Genomic DNA, 21,377 nt, shown 5'->3' on the forward strand with positions numbered 1-21,377 from the left:
TATGAGCCAGGGAGTGGACCTTCACCAGACAGTGATCAAGTCTACAGCTTGGATCTTGGATTTCCCCTGCCTCCAGAATTGTGAGAAATAATTTTGTTTGTTTGTTAGCCATGCAGTTTATGGAAGTTTGTTATAGCAGCCTGAAAGGACTAAGACAAACACATAATAAATATAATGTTTAATTTTGCTTATCTTGAAGATTTATGAAAATGATGGCATAGTAAAGATTGTCTAGTATAGCTTACCTTTTCTTCACTCTATGATTTCTCTAAGATTCATTGAAGTTATTAAATGTAGCTATATTTCATTTGTTTGCCATGTAGTATTTTACTGTATAAAATGTAAAACAGTTTATCTTTTTTCTAATCACTAACCATTTAGGTTTACTTTGTTTTTTGATACTGCAAACAATGTTGTCAAGAGAATTCGTATACACATCTGACACATGAGAAAGAGTTTCTCTAGTATGTACTCTAAGGATGGAATTTCTGTCAAAGAGGTTGCATCAGTTCATTCTCACACTGCTATGAAGAACTACCTGAGACTGGGTAACTTACGGAAAAAAAAGGTTTAATTGACTCACAGTTACACAGGCGTAACAGGAAGCATGACTGGGAGACCTCAGGAAACTTATAACGATGGCAGAAGGCAAAGGAGAAGCAAGCAACTTCTTCCCGTGGCAGCAGGATAGAGAGGCAGAGAGAGAGTGAAGGGAGAAGTGCCACAAACTTTTAAACCACAGGATCTTGTGAGAACTCATTCACAACCATGAGAACAGCAAAGGGAACATCCGCCCCCATGATCCAATCACCTCCCACCAGGCTTCTCCTCCAATTCAACATGAGATTAGGGTGGGGACACAAATCCAAACCAGATCATTCCACCCCTGGCCTCTTCCAAATCTCACATCCTTCTCACTTTGCAAAAAATTATCCCTTTTCAACACCTTCTTAACTCATTTCAGCACTAACTCAAAAGTCCAAGTCCAAAATCTCATCTGAGATAAGGTAAGTCCCTTCCATCTATGAGCCTATAAAATTAAAAACAAGCTAGTTACTTCCAATATACAATAGGGGTAAAGGCATGGGGTTAATGCTCCTGTTCCAAATGGGAGAAAATGACCAAAACAAAGGGGCTACAAGCTCCATGCAAATCTGAAACCCAGCGGGGTAGTCATTAAATCCTAAAGCTCCAAAACAATCTCCTTTGATTCCAGGTCTCACATCCAGGGCATGCTGATGCAAGAAGTGAGCTCCCAAGGCCTTAGGCAGCTCTCCCCCTGTGACTTTTCAGGGTGAAGCCCCCATAGCTGCTTTCATGGGCTGGCTTTGAGTGTCTGAGGCTTTTCCAGGTGTGCAGTGTGAGTGGTTGGTGGATCTACCATTCTGGGGTCTGGAGAATGATGGCCCTCTTCTCACAGCTCCACTAGGCAGTGCCTCAGTGGAGACTCTGTGTGGGGACTCCAACCCCACCTATCCCTCTGCACTGCCCTAGTAGAGGTTCTCCATGAGGGCTTTTTCCCTGCAGCAGACTTCTGGATGGACATCCAGGCATTTCCTCTGAAATCTAGGCAGGGGCTCCCAAACCTCAATTCTTGCTTCTGCATACTGACAGTCCCAACACTATGTGGAAGCCACCAAGGCCTGGAGCTTGCACCCTCTGAAGCCACAGCCCAAGCTATACCTTGGCCCCTTTAAGCCACAGCTAGAGCTGGAATGGCTGGGACGCAGGGCACTATGTCCTAAGGCTGCACAGAGCATCTGGGATCTGGGCCTGGTCCATGAAACCATTTTTGTCACCTAGGCCTCCAGGTTTGTAATGGGAGAGGCTGCTGTGAAGTTCTCTGAAATGCCCTGGATACATTTTCCCCATTGTCTCAGCTATTAACATTCAGCTCTCCTTTACTCATGCAAATTCCTCCAGCAGGTTTGAATTTTTCCTCAGAAAAAAAGGGTTTTTCTTTTCTATCACACGGTCAGGCTGCAAATTTTTCAAACTTTTACACTCTGTTTCTCTTTTAAATATAAATTCTCTTTACTTATCCAAATGAGCATAGGCTTTTACTAGCAGCCGGGCTACATCTTCAATGCTTTGCTGCTTAGAAATTTCTTCCACCAGATACCCTAAATCATCTCTCTTAAGTTCAAAGTTCCACAGATCTCTAGAGGAGGGGTACAGTGCAGCCAGTCTCTTTGTTAAAGCATAGCAAGCATGACCTTTGCTCCAGTTCCCAATAAGTTCCTCATCTCCGAGACCTCCTAAGCTTGGACTTCACTGTCTATATCACTGTCAGCATTTTGGTCACAACTATTCCACAAGTATCTAGGAAGTTCCAAACTTTTCTATATATTCCTGTCTTCTTCTGAGCCCTCCAAACTGTTCCAACCTCTGCCCATTACCCAGTTCCAAAATCACTTCCACATTTTCAGGTATCTTTATAGCAATGCCCCCCTCCCAGTTCTGTATTAGTCCATTCTAACACTGCTAGAAAGAACTACCTGAGACTGGGTAATTTATGAAGAAGAGAGGTTTAATTGACTCACAGTTCTGCAGGCTTAACAGGAAGAAGGACTGGGAGGCCTCAAGAAACTTACAATCATGGCAGAAGGTGAAAGGGAAGTAAGGACTTTCTTTACATGGTGGCAGGAGAAAGAGTGCGAAGGGGGAAGTGTCACATGCTTTTTCACTATCACGAGAACAACAAGGGGGACATCTGCCCCCATGATCCAATCACCTCCCACGAGGCTCCTCCTCCAATTTCATATGAGATTTGATTGGAACACAAATCTAAACCATATCAGAGGTTATGTGACCACTGAACTTTACCAGCTAGTACCAAATTGCATTCTAAGGTATTGTTTTAGTCTGGCTGTGGTGGCTCACACCTTTAATCCCAGCACTTCAGGAGACAGAGATAGGAGGATTGCTTGAACTCAGGAGTCCAAGACCAGCCTAGGCAACATAGTGAGACCGCATCTCTATAAAAAATAAACAAAATTAGCCAGGCATCATGGTGCATGCCTGTGGTCCCAGCTACTTGGAAGGCTGAAGTGGAAGGATCACTTGAGCCTGGGAGATCGAGGCTGCAGTGAACTGAGATCATGCCACTGCACTCAAGACTGGGTGATAGAGTGAGACCCTATCTCAAACAAACAAAAAGCATTGTTGCAATGTACATTTTTTATACCAGTATAAAATCTGTGCAAAAACCTCCATGACTCTACCTCCTTGCCAACATTTAATTTTAACAGACTTCTTTTCTTTTTCCAGTTTAGTGAACATAAAATGGTATCTCATTGTTGTCTTAACTGGCATTTCCTAATTCTAATAAGATTAAGCTTCTTTTTATAACTATATTGAACATTTGTATTTCCATTTATGTACAATGTCTATTAATGTGATTTGTTACAATAGTAAGCTTTCTAATAGATTAATGAGTTTATCTCTCCATTTATTTATATCTTTCGTAGTGTCTCCTAATACAGCAAATAATTTTGAGGAAAGTGGAGAATGATGATCAAATAGGACTCTCCAGAGATCATCACCCCTACAGGAACACCAAACTGAACAACTATTCACACAAGAAAGCACGTTCATAGGAACCAAAAGTCAGGTGAGTGATCACAGTACCTAGTTTTAACATTATACCTGGGATCTAATTAAACTAAAGAGGTTCTGCACAGCAAAAAAAAAAAACTACCATCAGAGTGAACAGGCAACCTACAGAATGGGAGAAAATGTTTGCAATCTACTCATCTGACAAAGGGCTAATATCCAGAACCTACAAAGAACTCAAACAAATTTACAAGAAAAAACAAACAACCCCATCAAAAAGTGGGCAAAGGATATGAACAGACATTTCTCAAAAGAAGACATGCATACAGCCAACAGACACATGAAAAAATGCTCGTCATCACTGGTCATCAGAGAAATGCAAATCAAAACCACAATGAGATACCATCTTACACCAGTTAGAATGGCAATCATTAAAAAGTCAGGAAACAACAGGTGTGGGAGAGGATGTGGAGAAATAGGAACACTTTTACACTGTTGTTGGGATTGTAAACTAGTTCAACCATTGTGGAAAACAGTATGGCGATTCCTCAAGGATGTAGAACTAGAAATACCATTTGACCCAGCCATCCCATTACTGGGTATATACCCAAAGGATTGTAAATAATGCTGCTATAAAGACACATGCACACATATGTTTATTATGGCACTATTCACAATAGCAAAGAATTGGAATCAACCCAAATGTCCATCAGTGACAGACTGGATTAAGAAAATGTGGCACATAGACACCATGGAATACTATGCAGCCATAAAAAAGGATGAGTTTGTGTCCTTTGTAGGGACATGGATGCAGCTGGAAACCATCATTCTTAGCAAACTATCACAAGAACAGAAAACCAAACACCGCATGTTCTCACTCATAGGTGGGAACTGAACAATGAGATCACTTGGACTCGGGAAGGGGAACATCACACACCGGGGCCTATTATGGGGAGGGGGGAGGGCGGAGGGATGGCATTGGGAGTTATACCTGATGTAAATGACGAGTTGATGGGTGCTGACGAGTTGATGGGTGCAGCACACCAACATGGCACAAGTATACATATGTAACAAACCTGCACGTTGTGCACATGTACCCTAGAACTTAAAGTATGATTAAAAAAAAAAGAAAAAATGAAAGAAGAAAGGAAAGAAGGAGAGAAAGAAAGAGAAAGAAAGAAAAGAAAAGAAAAGAAAAGAGGGAGGGAGGGAAGGAAGGAAGAGAAAGAAAGAAGTGGGTAAGGGAGGGAGGAAAGGAGAGAGGGTGGGTGGGAGGGAAGGAAGGAAGGAGTAAGGGAAGGAGGGAAGGAAGGTAGTGAGGGAGGGAAGTAGAGAGGGTGGGAGGGAGGGAAGGGAGGAAGGAAGGAGACAGGGAGGGAGGAAGGGAGAAAGGAAAGAAAGTAGGAAGAAGAAAGAAAGAAAGAAAGAAAGAAAGAAAGAAAGAAAGAAAGAAAGAAAGAAAGAAAGAAAGAAAGAAAGAAAGAGAAAGAGAGAAAGAAAGAAAGAAAGAAAGAAAGAAAGAGAAAGAAAGAAAGAAAGAAAGAAAGAAAGAAAGAAAGAAAGAAAGAAAGAAAGAAAGGAAGGAAGGAAGGAAGGAAGGAAGGAAGGAAGGAAGGAAGGAAGGAAGGAAGGAAGGAAGGAAGGAAGGAAAAAAGAAAAAAAAGGAAGGCAGACCGAAAGGAGAAGAGAGGAGGAAAAAAGGAGAGGAAATACGGGGCATGAAAACAGAGAAGACGAGAGAAAGGAGAAGACGGGAGAGGAGAAGGAGAGAGGCAAGTGAAGGGAGGGGACGGGAGAGGTAGAAATGAAAAGAGAGGAGAAAAGGGAAGAGAAAGAAAGGAGGAAAGAGGAGAAAGGAAGAGGAAAAGAAGAGAAAGAGGATGAAAGGGCATGTGAGGGAAAAGGAGAGGAGAGGAAAGAAGAGAGGGAAGAAGAGAGGAGACAAAAGAGGGAAGATGGGAGAGAAGAGGGGGGAAGTGGAGAGGAAAAGAGAGAAGAGAAGGAAAAGGAGGGAAAGAGAGGAGGTCAGAAGATGAAAAGAGAGGGAACAGGATAGAAGGAGAGGAGAGGGGAGTAGAGGGGAGAGGAGGGGAGGAGAGGAGAGGTTAGAGGGCAGAAAAAAATATATATCAAGGAAAGAAACACTAAAAGGGTAGGTATAACAGTCTTGAACTGACAACGCCACTCTTCCCTCATTCCCCAGCAGCAGCCATCAGGTGCAGAGAGAATCTGTGTGGTTGGGGGAGAAAGAGCAAAGTGATTGTGGAACTTTGCATTGGAACCCAGTGCTGCTGTGTTACAATAGTAAGCATACACAGGAGAGAATTTGACCAGCACTCACTAAGGGAGCATTAAGTCCGGCCCTAACCAGAGGGGAATAGTCCGACCCAGCAGTCAGAGTCTGAGTTCCAGCTAGCTCCACCACTGTGAGATAAAGCACTCTGGCATTCCAAACAAACCTGAAGGGCAATCTAGATCTCAAAACTTGGGTATAGAAGGAATATATCTCAACACAATAAAAGCCATATATGACAGACCCACAGTTAGTATCATATTGAGTTGGGGAAAGAATGAAAGCCATTTCTCTAGGATCTGGAACATGACAAGGATGCCTACTTTCATCACTGTTATTCAACTAGAAGTTATATTAGTTGAAGTACTGTTATTAGTACTAGAAGTCCTAGCTAGAGCGATCAGACAAGAGAAAAAAATAAAAGGGATCCAAATTGGAGAGGAAGAAGTAAAATTATCCTTGTTTGCTAATGATATAACCTTATACTTGGAAAAACCTAAAGACGCCACCAAAATCTATTCAAACTGATAAACAAATTCAGTAAAGTTGCAGAATACAAAATCGATATATAAAAATCAGTAGAATTTATATATGGCAACAGCAGACAATCTGAAAAAAAGGCAAAAAAGTAATCCAATTTGTAATACCTACAAATTAAATACCTAGGAATAAACTTAACCAAAGAAGTAAAAGATTTCTGCAACAAAAACTATCAAACATTGATGAAAGTAATTGAAGAGGACACACACACAAAAGGATACTCTACGTTCATGGGTTGAAAAGATCAACATTGTTAAAATGTCCAAACTCACCAAAGAAATCTACAGATTCAATGCAGTTCTACCAAAATACCAATGACAGTCTTCACAGAAATAGAAAAAGTAATCCTAAAATATGCATGGGGCCACTAAAGCCATCCTGAGCAAAAAGAACAAGACTAGAGGAATCACATGACTTGACTTCAAATTATACTACAAAGCTACAGTAACTAAAACAACATGGTACTGGCATGAAAACAGACACATAGACCAATAGAACAGAATAGAGAATCCAGAAATAAATACATACATCTACAGTGAACTAATTTTCACCAAAGGTGACAAGAACATACATTGGGAAAAGGACAGTTATTTCAATAAATGGTGCTGGGAAAACTGGATATCCATAGGCAGAAAAATGAAACTAGACCCTATACCTCACCATATACAAAAATAAAATAAAAATGGAGTGAAGACTTAAATCTAAGACCTCAAACTATGAAACTACCACAAACAAACATTGGGAAAACTCTTCAGGACATTGGTCTGGGTGACCATTTCCTGAGTAATACTCCAAAAGCACAGACAATCAAAACAAAAATAGGTAAATAGGATCATATCAAGTTAAAAAGCTACTGCACAGCAAAGGAAACATTTCATCAACAAAATGAAGAGACAAACCACAGAATGGGAGAGAAATATTTACAAACTATCCATCTGAGAAGGGATTAACCAAAATATGTAAGGAGCTCAAAGAACTCAACAGGAAAAAAATCTAATAATCCTATTAAACAATGGGCAAAAGATCTGAATAGACACTTCTCAAAAGAAGACATATAAATGTCAAACAGGCATATGAAAAGGTGCTCAATATCACTGATCACCAGAAAGATGCAAGTCAAAACTGCAGTGAGATATCAGCTCACCCCAGTTAAAATGGCTTATACCCAAAAGTCAGGCAATAATGAATACCAGTGAGAATGTTAAGGGAAACACTTGTACATTGTTGATGGGAATGCAATTAGTACAGCCACTATAGAGAACAGTATGGAGATTCCTCAAAAAAGTAAAACTAGAACTACCATATGACCCACTGCTAGGTCTATACCCCAAAGAAAGGAAATCGGTATATCAAAGAGATATCTGCACTGTCAAGTTTATTGCAGCACTATTCACAATAGCCAAGATTTGGAATCAACTTAAGTATTCATCAACAGATGAATAAAGAAAATGTGGTACTTATATACAATGGAGTACCATTAAGCCATAAAAAAGAATGAGATGCTATCATTCGCAACAAAATGGATAAAACTGAAGGTCATCATGTTAAGTTAAATAAGCCAGGCACAGAAAGACAAATATCACATGTTTTCACCTATTTGTGGGAGCTAAAAATTAGAACAAGTGAACCCATGGAGGTAGAAAGTGCAATGATGGTTACCAGAGCCTGAGAATGGTAGTGAGGAGGGAGCAGGAAATGGAGATGGTTAATGGGTACAAAAATATAGTTAGATACAATGAATAAGGTCTAATATTTGCTGGCACAACAGGGTGACTACAGTCAACAATAATTTGTTGTACTTTTTAGAATAACTGAGAGAGTACAATTAGAATGTTTATAACAAAAGGGAATGATCATTGGTTGAGGGGGATACCCCCATTACCCTGATGTGTTTAGTACACATTGTATGCCTGTATCAAAATATCTCGTGTACCTTATAAATATACTCACCTAAGATGTACCCACAAAGATTAAAAATAAATTTAATTTAAAAATCCAACAGAAAAACATAATTTTGTCCATACAGCTCATGCACATATTTTGTTAAATTTATGTCATACTTTACATTTTTATTCCTTTAAAAAGGTATCTTTTTTTTGTAATATTAATTAATCTTTTCATTTTAAAATAATTAAAGATTCACATGCCATTATAAGAAATAATACAAAGAAATTTATATATGCTTCATTCAGTTTCCCCAAGGGTAACATCTTACAGAATCATTGTGCAATATGACAACCAGGAAATTGACCTTGATAGTCTTCCCCTGTCATATTCAGATTTCACCAGTTATTTCACACATTTGTGCACATGTGTGTGTTTGTGTGTATTTAGATCTATGTAATTTTACAACGTGTGGCTTCATGTAACCACCACATTTGAGATACAAAACAATTCCATCACCACAAGAATCCCTTAGGCTGCCCTTTTGCATACACATCAGAGTTGCTTCCTCCCCATCCCCCAACCCTTGCCTATGCCCTGGCAACCACTATCTGTTCTCCATCTCCATAATGTGGTCATGTCAATCTGAATGCAATCATACCTTATGTAACCTTTATGGATTAGCTTTTTGACTCAGCATAATTCCCTTGAGATCCATCCAAGTTGTTGCATGTATCAAGTTTCTTTTTCTTGTTGAATAGTGATATGTGATACGGAAGTACGTATGTTTACCCATTCACTCATTGAAGGGCATTTTAGTTGTTTCCAGTTGGAACTATGATGAATAAAACTGCTATGGACATCCACGCACATGTTTTTGTGTAAATAGAAATTTCCATTTCTCTAGGGTAAATGCCCGAGAGTGTAATTGTTAGTTTGCATTGTAAGTGCACGCTTACTTTTATACGAAACAGCCAAATGATCTTCCACAGTATGTCTGTGCCATTTAACATTGCATTTGTAAGATCAACCTAACTATCATGTTATATTACATTTATATATTACTGGTCATTTTTTGAATAACTTCATTGAGTTTTTAAAATTTTACTCTTTATTTTGCTAAACATTTTACAAACATTTTATATTCTGTATCTAATAATGTGATTATTATAAGCTCATATTTCATTGATCTTAACCTGTAGAAAACTGGAGGCTATAACTGAGGATTTTTTTGCTCAGAGAGGATTTATGTTTTGTGTCTGCAGCAAACCAGAGGTATTACCTGCCTAAGACCTTTTGAGCTCCTTTACAGTGTCACCTCGTCTAAGACTTCAATTCTGCTCCCCCAAATTGCATTTGTTTCACATCTTACTCTTCCAATTAAATAAAGATATATTTAAGATAAAGGTAAGCAGAAGTAAAGAGGAAGGAGTGTAGCAAAAGAGCACGGAAGTCCTGAGTGCCTTGGACCTGTGGCATAGCACTGACAAAAGAGATAGACCCAGGTAAGTGCCCCGAAAATTCATACTGCTCCCTGCATTGGAAGAAGCAGAATAAGAAAACAAATAGTATAGGAATCAAAGGAAGTTTCCAAAGGCAAACTGGTTCTTTCAAATTTGGCCTGGAAAAAGTCCTTTCTAGAAGCTTGCTGACATTTGCAAGTCTCCTTTCCAATGTTATTTACAGCACTAAAATAACAGGACGTTGTTTTGCTAAAATCTCAGCCAGTCTAAACTGAATCATGTCAGTTAAACAGTGCCTTGGCTACTTTAAGCAATAAAGGTTATAGGTAATATTGCCCCAAGACCAACGGAAACTAGAACATTCTCCACTTATGGAGTTGGTAACACAAATTTTCTATTGTCTTACAAAATCACAATATCATTATCACACCTAAAAAACATAACATAATGCATGCTTCATAGTAGTCTGTAATAAGGGTATTTTATAGTTGTAGACTAGTCTTCTACCGAGGATCATTTGGGTTATTTCCAGTCTGACTTTTGAAAGTCATTATCAGACCTTTCATAATGAAATACCTCCTAAAAGAATATAGAAGTTTAATTTTGGCTTAGAGCTACACATTCAAGTCCTTCTGCAAGTAACCAGCTCTGGATTTGGGCACGAGGGATAGAGGAGGTATGTTTATTGAGAGTGTTTCTTGAAATGTGGTAATATGTTTTGGTTCCTGAGGTGAAGTCAATGGAGATAGACAAAATGTGACATAAAACATGTAATTTACAAAGCATAAGCAAACCCAGCCTCTGGTCACCCCAAAACAAAATGTAATTTAGATTGCCTCCTGCTGATTTTTGAAAGAACAGATCTTGGAATTTTCTCAATCTCCTTACATTCTAACATTTATTGGCCTCCATTTCCATGAGTTCTTTTTAATCAAATGAAGCTTTTGAGTATCTGAGTCAGTGTTAGGTCAAGTGGCAGATTTTTGTATTCACCATTTGCTCAGTGAAATGGAACTTTTAAAAGACAGTCAATAAATCACTCTGTCACTTGAAAAGTGAACTAGAAAAAAGATAATGGGAGTGGTAAGACAAATTATAAAATGCCAAATATATTCACTGCAATTCATTCATAAAACAGAAGAGAACTGATTTCAATCTTTGAAGCATAATTCCAATATAACCTTTCTTTTCTTGCAGTCAAGGAGCTCAGAGAACCAAACTCAGCTCCGATATCTCTAAATATAGAAAAGTCAGTTTAACTTAGGAACATGGGGATGTAAAATGATGGTAGCATTTTTTAAGCTGTTGAAGTCCCAGTTTCTACATGTACAATCTGCTCCTAATATAAAAAATGAATAATGAGTAGCAAAGCTATATTGTCAGCTCTCATTTACCCAAAGCAGGGTCTCCTTCCTCTGCCTGCCCTGCCCTCCAATATAATCAGAGCAGTAGATTAGCTCAGGAAAAGCACAGGCCAGAGTCAGGCAGAGGAGGTGTCTAGTCCTGGCCTTGACACTTTTTGGCCACCTGGTTTTTAATAATTTGCCTGCTGAATCTTATTTATTTGTGACACTATTAAAATGTGGATCATAATACCTATTTTCTGAGGTTGTTTTGAGAATTAACTTGAGTGGTTCTTGAACTTTGCTGAACATTAATATCACCTGGGAAGCTTTTCAAAATCCAGATGCTGGAGCCTAACCCCAGGCCAATTAAATTAGAATCTCTAGGAGGGAACCCAAATGACAGTTTTGTTTTGTTTTCTTAACTTCCCAGGTGATGCCAAGGTTCTGTCAAGCTTTAAAACCCTATTGAGTTAGTACTGTCTGTGTAAATATCTAGTATACTGCCTGTTCCTGCACGGACTTTCAGTAAGTGGTAGTTATAAGTATTCTATCCTATCCAATTTCACTGTGTCTTTTCGTCTGCCCTTTCTTTCCATTTTCTTATCTGCAGGTCTCCAGAGAGACTGTTAAAGTGAGTACAAATTGACTTTAGAGCCTCCCTCCTCCCAGCTTCATCTTGTTTTTCCCTTAGGATCCTCCTTTCTTACCTCCCTGCGTCCCATCTATTCGCTTAATAAAATACCATTCTAATACCCCTAAAGTTAAAGATGCCAGGACAGGGTAGAAACAACTCAAAGTAGAATTTCACAATCAAAGAGTGAAGCAGCCTGGAGATCAAGGTGTCGTCCCACTGCCTCTCAATAAGACCCTTCCTCACTACTGACTATACAAGGCTGACAATGGGGGTACAATTTTGATTTGCCATTTTCAACTCTAATTACTGTGTGGCACAATATGGCTGTTTTGATTACTTTTTTAAACCGTTATGCATTTTTATTCCAATCACTGTTTGTCCAGTTAAGTAAAAATTGTCCTCGATAATTATAAACCAGCATCATCATGGATGCCGTGGCATGTAGCCAAACACACACAGCACGCCTCTGACTTGAAGAGCATCCATCTTCAAGGTTGCCAGACTGAGATGTGTTTGCTTTTAACCGAAATGAAAATATAAGTTAATTAAGATGAGATAAGTGATGAGTCTGTCCTTAGACAGGGAAGTATTGCTTCAGGAAAGCAAGTGGTAATATTGCCACAGGCATAAGCCACCACATTTTTATCCTGATATGCATTATAAGTGTGTGTCAACCATTCCCAGCAGATTTCTGACACAAAGATGAATAATTTTCTGCAAGACTTGTTAAATCAAACTTAGGATTGAAAACTGACAGATTAAAAATTGAACCTTCCAAGTAAGCCAACCATTTGAACTGAACAATGAAATTTCAATCTCTGTCCTTTTAAAAAGTCTCTAAATTCTAGTGGTTTATATCTCAGGTTAATACAACTAATTAAACAAGTGTCTATGTTGTTTAACCATTTCTGAGTTCATGATAATAAGGTTTGGAGGGAAGGGGGCAGCAGTATTAAGCGTTCCCCTTTGTATGTTGTTTGGAGTTCAACCACTTCCAAGAGTAGTCTACATTTATATCAATTATTTCTGAACTCTCTTTCACTTCTCAATTCCCTGCAATAAGTGAATATTATTTTTAAAAACTGAATTTTAACCCAATGTCTAAAGTACCTTTGTTTTGATCACCTCTTCTTCAGCTCATTGTTGAGGAAGGGATTCCTACCCTAGGATTATGACCAAACACACACCATCCGGCACCGGACAGATGAGATTTAGAGCAGTGTATTAGCTACATGTACTCACAACCTGGGAGAAAAGGACGCCACACAATGCAGGGCCACGCAGGGATTGCACTCTGGAACTGAGTGAACAATCGGGGGCTATGGGAGGCAAAGGGAGGTGACCCCTAACTTGCAGCAGAGGGTGTAACTGCTTGTCTGAATAAATTTGCAGGCTGGAAGGAAACTGAAGTCCAGAACTCAGGGACTAATAGCCACTGTGCATAGTCCCCATGATCAAGAAGGGTTGTTTGACTAGGGGGCCTCATCCGTGGGAGCAGAGAAGTAGTGGAACTTGCAATTAGGCCACTTGAGGCCCTCCCAGTTTTCCCCAAATGTCAAGGCACCTATAATGCTAGGCCTCAATTTTAGGCCTTATACCACCACATTATGTAATGAGGATAGTCCAGTCACTAGATGGGATAATGATAGGGTTGGATAACCAGTGGTTTGGCAGCCAAGCCAAACAGATGCTCTCTTGTTTAATTGTGTGTCTTTCCCATTAAGTTGTAAACTGTATATGGATAAGCATTACGTCTGTCTCATATTCCACCATCTCCCTAGCTCCTCATGGAGCACAGTACACAGAAAATGGTGGATAAATATTTAATCAATTAAAAACATTTTTTATCAGTTCTCTGAGATCCACTTGCACATAAACCTTTTAGTCAATGGTTCTAAGGCCTTAGTTAAGCTTCTTCTTGACAGAGAAACATGATATTAACTTCACAACCTTATCTTCAATTTTGTGATACACCCTAATCCTGTCCTACTTCCTAGGGCTCTCATTAAAACATATGCCAAGTTGCAATCCCTTAATATTGTTCTGTATATGTTCATTGACTGTGTACAGGCTAGGAAACTAGGACCTTGGCAGAAATCAAGAACAAAAGGACCAACCTCTAGCCAGTTGAAAAATGACAGTGATCTTGGTGGACAGTACTCACCACGATGGGCCCTTTCCTTCAGCACTCACTGCAAATGTTGTGAGAAGTATGCTGATTGTGCTGCTCTCCTCAACATGTATAATTTGGAGAAATGAGTCAAGCTTTTTGCTTCCCCCTTACTCCCTCTTTAGAATTCAAAGCCAAAGCCCACTCTCAAACAGCATTTCTTAAATGTTGACTCAAGAACAAAACAGATTGAGAGACAATTGTTTAAAGTCAATTTAGAAATATCTACCCAAAGAAGAGAAATAATGAATGCCAATGTCCAGATGGCTTTTGTGATTAATAAGTTGGATTCAATCATGTCGAAAATACATAAGCTCCCTTTCTATATATTGAAATGTTCAATTATTTTGGCTGACTATAATTCCAATTAATAAAGTAGACATGGCACAGCAGCCACTTGAAGATGATTGTAGTGAGAAGAAAATTATCTAAAATTAACTATTTTAACTGAGATTAGAAAGTATTGCATTCTTCACAATTTTCTTCCTAATAATCCTGAATAGAAAGAAATCAGAAGACTTGAATCTAAATTTGGGTGCTCCATTTTATAAGATATTTGGGCTTGGAGTTTACTTAATCCCTCCAAGCTGAAATTTCCTCATACATGTAAAATGGGGATAATAATAATTGCCTTGCTAATCATTCTGCAAAATAAATGAGATAGCATTCATGGAAACAGTTTGAAAAGTACAAAATGTTATGAACAAATGTAAGATACTATTAGAACAAAAATTCTTTGATATTTTTGTTTCATGCTTTTCCCCTGGATCATCCAGTTATTTTTCTGCCAAAGGGTGGAATAAAAACTAAAATGCTGTGATTATGACTGAAGCTGCTCTCTGTGATTTCATCATTCACATACAGGCAGCCCAGAGTTTAATCCCAGGTCCAAATCCAGACTCCAAAACCAATTCATTTACAGAGAAAAGATTGAGTATGGCTTCTAGAACAATTGCCTGGATTCGATTCTTGTTCTGCTGATTGATATGGTTTGGCTCTGTGTCCCCATCCAAGTCTCATCTTGAATTGTAATAATCCCCATGTGTCAAGGTTGGGACCAGGTTGAGGTAACAGAAAAATGGGGGCAGTTTCCCCCATGCTGTTCCCATGATGGTAAGTTCTCATGAGATCTGATGGTTTTATAAGCGTCTGGTATTTCCACTATTGACACTCATTCTCCTGCTGCGCTGTGAAGGGGTGCCTTCTGCCGTGATTTTAAGTTTCCTGAGGCCTCTCCAGCCATGCAGAACTGTGAGTCAATTAAACCTCTTTTCTTTATAAATTACCAAGTCTTAGATATTTCTTCAAAGCAGCATGAGAATGGACTAACAAACACCTCTTAGCTATGTAATCTAGAACACAGCCTTTAATCACTGTGCCTCAGTTTTCCCTACTATAAAATGTGAATAATAATAGCATCTCCTTCATAGGGTTCTGGTGCCCATTAAATTGGCTTGCACATGTTATATATCTCAACAGTATCTGACACATATGAAACCCTCAGCAACTCTGGTTGTTATTACCAGCATTACCTCCAGCCACTCTCCAGCCTTCCAACCTGCTTCTCCTCCAGTGGCTACCACAGTCACAAACCTGGGACAGTCTTGCTTCTCCCCACATCCTCGTGCTGATATCCCATCATTCATCCACGATATGGTTTGACTGTGTCCCCACCCAAATCTCATCTTGAATTATAGCTCCCTTAATTCCCATGGGTCGTGGGAGGGACTCAGCAGCAAGTAATTGAGTCATGGGAGAGGGTCTTTCCCAGGCTGTTCTCATGGTAGTGAATAACTCTCACAAGATCTGATAGTTTTATAAAGAGGAGTTCCCCTACCTATGCTGCTCTCCTACCTACTGCCATGTAAGACGTGCTTTTGCTTCTCCTTTGCCTTCTGCCATGATTGTGAGGTCTCCCCAGCCATGTGGAACTGTCAGTCCATTAAACCTTTCTTTTATAAATTGCCCAGTCTTTGGTATGTCTTTATTAGCAGCACAAAAACAGACTAATACAGTAAATTGGTACTAGTAGAGTGGGGTGTTGCTGTAAAGATACCCAAAATTGTGGAAGCAACTCTGGAACTTAGAGGTTGGAACCATTTGGAGGGCTCAGAAGAAGACAGGAAAATGTGGGAAAGTTTGGAACTTCCTAGAGACTTTCTGAAAGGCTTTGATCAAAATGCTGATAGTGATATGGACAATAAGATCCAGACTGAGGTGGTCTCAGATGGAGATGGGGAACTTGTTGGAAACTGGAATAAAGATGACTCTTGCTACATTTTAGCAAAGAGAGTGGCAGCATTCTGCCCCTGCTGAGATCTGTGGAACTTTGAATTGAGAGGGATGATTTAGAGTATCTAGCAGAAGAAATTTCTAAGCAACAAAGCATTCAAGATGTTACTTGGGTGCTGTTAAAAGCATTCAGTTTTATGTATTCACAAAGATATGGTTTGGAATTGGAACTTATGTTTACAAGGAAAGCAGAGCATAAAAGTTTGGAAAATTTGCAGCCTGATAATGCAATAGAAAAGAAAGACCCTTTTTTTATTTTTATTTTTTTAGGAGAAATTCAAGCTGCCTGCAGAAATTTGCATAAGTAACAAGAAGCCAAATGTTAATCACCAAGACAATGGGGAAAATGTCCCCAGAGCATGTCAGAGAACTTCATGGCAGCCCCTACCATCACAGACCCTGAGCCCTAGGAAGAAACAGTGGTTTCATGGGCCAGGCCCAAGGCCCTCCTGCTGTATGCAGTCTAGGGATTTGGTGCCCTGTGTCCCAGCCACTACAGTTGTGGCTAAAAGGGGCCAAGGTATGAGCCTGTAGGTGCACAGAAGTCAAGAATTGAGGTCTGCCTAGATTTCAGAGGATGTATGAGAATGTCTGGATGTCCAGGCAGAAGTTTGCTGCAGGGGTGGGACCTTCATGGAGAACCACTGCTAAGGCAGTGCAGAAGGCAAATGTGGGATTGAAGCCCCCACACAGAGTCCCCACTGGGGTACTGTCTAGTGAAGCTGTGAGAAGAGAACCACCATCTTCCAGGCTCCAGAATGGTAGCTCCACTGACAACTTGCATCATGTGCTAGAAAAGTTGCAGACACTCAAAGCCAACCCATGAAAGCAGACAGGAGGGATGTTGTACCCTGCAAAGCCACAGAGGCAGAGCTGCCCAAGGTAGTGGGAGCTCACCTCTTGCTCCCACTCTTGCATCAGCTTGATCTGGATGTGAAACAGAGTCAAAGGAGATCATTTTAAGATTTGACTGCCCCCCTGGATTTCAGGCTTGCATGGGGCCTGTAGCCTCTTCATTTTGGCCAACATTTAGAATGAGTGTATTTATCCAATGCATGTACCCCTATTGTATCTAGGAAGTAACTAACTTGCTTTTGATTTTAAGGCTTATAGGTGGAAGGGACTTGCCTTGTCTCAGATGAGACTTGGGACTGTAGACTTTTGAGCTAATGCTGAAATGAGTTAAGACTTTGGGGAACTGTTGGGAAGGCATTATTGGTTTTGAAATGTGAGAACATGAGATCTGGGAGGGGCCAGGGATGGAATGATATAGTTTGGCTGTGTCCCCGTGCAAATCTCATGTTAAGTTGTAGCTTCCATAATTCCCACGTGTCATGGAAGGGACTCAGTGGGAGGTAATTGAATCATAGTGGAGGGTCTTTCCCAGGCTGTTCTCATGATAGTGAATAAGCTTCATGAAATCTGATGGTTTTATAAAGGGGTATTCCCCTACACACAGTCTCTTGCCTGCCACCATGTAAGAACTGACTTTGCTTCTCCTTTGCCTTCTGCCATGATTGTGAGGTCTCCTCAGTCATGTGAAACTGTGAGTCCTTTAAACCTCTTTCCTTTACAAATTACCCAGTCTTAGGCATATGTTTATTAGCAGCATGGAAAACAGACGAACACAATCCAATTCTGTCAAGTCAAATCCCTACATTTATCTTTTACCTCTGCCTCCTCACTTCTTCCAGACTGTCACCTCTTGCTCAGCTGAATAAATGATAAATGAATCTTTTTCAGTAAAAGACTGATTACAATGACCTCCTATCTTTTCTCTCTGCCTTCCTCCTTCTTCCCCTCCTTCTCACTCCCTAATCCATTCTTTCTATTTTTAACTAAATGACTTCTCATAAATGAAAATCTGCTCAGATCACCTCCTGGTTTAAAGCCCTTTAGTGGCTCCACACAGTCTCCAGGACATAATCCAAACTGTAACGTAGTCATACAGATAATAAATCTCCAGGGCCTTGCCCCTGCACATTTCCCTGGACCCAGACTTAGTATTCCACTCACACTACCTCCAGTCATGCTGGAGACTTTTCAGTTCCTCAAAGGAGCCCTAACTTCCTTCCCCTTGATGCTGCTACCTCAACTATTTTCTTACCTAGAATACTTGCCTGAAATATTGTTCCTAAAATGTTATTCTCTAACTGCCTCACTCTTACTCTTGCTTAATGTCTCAACTCAAATAGTACTTCCTACAGAAGACTTTCACTGACCCATGAGATGTGATTAGGGCTCCCTGCTTTATACTGATTTAGCCCCCAAACCTCTGGTACTTCCTCCTTTAGTTTGAGTACTTGGCTAGTGTCTGTCTAAACCCTGCATCTGAGCTCCATGAAAACCTTAGCTATTTCATTTACTTTACTATCCTGAGTTCCTAGCACAGTACTTGGCACATATATACTTAATAAATATGGAACTATGAATCATTAATTAATACCACAGCTCTGACATCCAGTGGTTATATCCTCCCTCTATTCTTCCATAACTCTCCATGTACTGTTACCAAACAATTCTAGGGTAAGGTCATTTGGAAATACATCAAAATTCTAGAGTTTTGCCTTCTGAATATGAATGAAAGAGATAAAAATATTTAACTGCTGCTTGGATAACACATACTTGGGTGACACATATGTTAGTAAGTCCTCTGGAAAATACATATATGAAAAAATGACTTTATAGAGAACCAAACGAATCTATTTGGAAATTCTAAAATAAGACCAAAACTTAAAGTCTGCAATAATTACCACTTAGATTAGTATAAGATTTTACACTTTCAAAGTCTTTTGAATATGTCTTTTCATTTGACTTTCACAGTTTACCTTTGAGTTATATAAGAGCAATGTACCAGTTAGGGTTACATTCATCATCGCTAACAAGGATCAAAATAATTGTATCTTGAAGACAGAAGTTTATTTCTCTGTCATGATGAAGTCCAGAATTGTTATCATGACCCTCCTCTGAGAAATTCTCTGAGTTCCAGGCTCCTTCAAGACCAATCTTTCCACATCAGCAGGGTAGAGCCCTCATCTTCCTGGCCAGGATGAGGACTAACGCTCTATTCATTACATTTACAATTGGTTGGAGACTGCGAAACAGAAGAAGATATAAAAAGGAAGAAGGAAAAAGGGCACATCCTAAGTAACATAAGGGATATTGTTACAGGAAAAAGGGCACATCCTAAGTAACATAAGGGATATTGTTACAGGAAAAAGGGCACATCCTAAGTAACATAAGGGATATTGTTACAAGTGGCATCATGACATTTCTGCTCACATCCTATTGACTGGCATGTAGTCTCGAAACCTCAGTGAACTGCAAAGGTGACTGGCAAATGTATTTGGTTTTAGTCTGAGAGACCATGTGTCCTTACAAAAAAACTGAAGTTTCTACTACAATGGAAGAAAAGATGAAAGGATTTTGAGGGAGAACCAGCAGACTCTTCTGCAGGTTGATGTTAGATGCTCATTTTTCAGATGAGAAACTACAAAAGTTGTGAATGGAAAAGGCAGGGTGATATCTAAGTATGCTGAGTCTCTACTCATGATATTCCTATTACTATTGCTATGGACTGAACTGTGCCCCACTTCCCCCAAAATTTCTTGTGTTGAAGCCCTAACCCCCAATGCGACCGTAGTTGGAGATAGTGTCCTTAGAAGCAAGTTAAAATAACTTCCTTCTTCAACCCAGCTTCCTTCTGCCTGGCCATTAGACCATAGATCTAACTTCACCATCCAGGTGGCTCAATCTCTTCCAGTGGTAACACCTCCCCCCTTTTTCCTTTCGTTCTTGTTATCGCTATTCTTTAGGTTACCTAACGTAACCCTAACTGGTACATTGCCTTTATATAATGCCAAGGTTAACCGTGAAGGTCAAATAAAAAGATGTATTCAAAAAAGTTTGAAAGTGTAAAACCTTATACTGATCTAAGTGGTCATTACGGGCTTTAATTTTTGGCCCTATTGTTTTAAAAAAGGGTGAATGAGGGCCGGCCGTGGTGGCTCACGCCTGTAATCCCAGCACTTTGGGAGGCCACGGTGGGCGGATCACAAGGTCAGGAGATCAAGACCATCCTGGTGAATATGGTGAAACCCCGTCTCCACTAAAAACACACAAAAAAATTAGCCGGGAGTGGTGGCGGGCACCTGTAGTCCCAGCTTCTAGGGAGGCTGAGGCAGGAGAATGGTATGAACCCGGGAGGCAGCGGAGCTTGCAGTGAGCGGAGATTGCACCACTGCACTCCAGCCTGGGCGACAGGGTGAGACCCCATCTCAAAAAAAAAAAAAAAAAAAAAAAAAAAAGAAGGGTAAATGAGGTCTTAAGTGTTAGTGTCCTTATAAGAAGAGGAAGAAAAGACCAGAGTTCTCTCTCTCTACCATGTGAGGGCATGGCAAGAAGGTGGCCATCTGCAAGCCAAGAGAAGAGGCCTCAGAATGAAACCTACCTCGCCAGTACCTTGATCTTGGACTTCCCATTCCCTGATCATGAAAAATAAATTTCTGTTATGTAAGCTACCCAGTGTTTTGCCCCTATGATTGCCCAGGCAGAGTAATACAACCATGTAGCCATGGCTGGTGATTAGTGACTGTTTAAACCTGGATCCATTCCCAAACTTCTCCTGCTTGCTTAGCATTGCAGGTCTGTATTCCATAGGCTCTCTGATACTCAGGGATGGTAGACTGAATGGTGAGAAGAGTGAAGAAGCCAGAGCATTTCTTCACCTTTCTCTCTGCTTCAGGAGTCTCCAGTGGGAGCTGCATCTCCTTCAGTCCAGCTTCCTTCTCCCAGTCCTTTAGACCACAGGTCTAACTACCGTCAGGTGACCCTAGTATCATCCAGGTGGCTCGAGCTCTTCCAGCAATACCACCTCTTCCCTTTTCCTTTCATTCTTCTAATTGCTATTCTTTGGGCTGCCTTTCTTTCCTCTGTTCACCCTCTCAGCACTTCTAACCCCTTTGCTGGTTTCCTGTGCTAAATTTCCTCTTCCTGGCATGGGTTTTGTTCTCCCACCTGAACCCTGACTAAACTTAATCGGACACTAAACAAAGCCAAGAATAATTGTGTTTTTCAGGAAAATGCTATTCACAAATGTAGGCTGCATGTCATCTTAAAATGTACCATACAGAAATATTTTTTACTGTAAAAGACTCCATATGCCATATCTTATATTCAACAACTAGGCCAAGAATTCTGC

The sequence above is a fragment of the Macaca mulatta genome, chromosome 17 (assembly GCF_049350105.2).
Source record: "Macaca mulatta isolate MMU2019108-1 chromosome 17, T2T-MMU8v2.0, whole genome shotgun sequence".
Lineage (NCBI taxonomy): Eukaryota > Metazoa > Chordata > Mammalia > Primates > Cercopithecidae > Macaca > Macaca mulatta.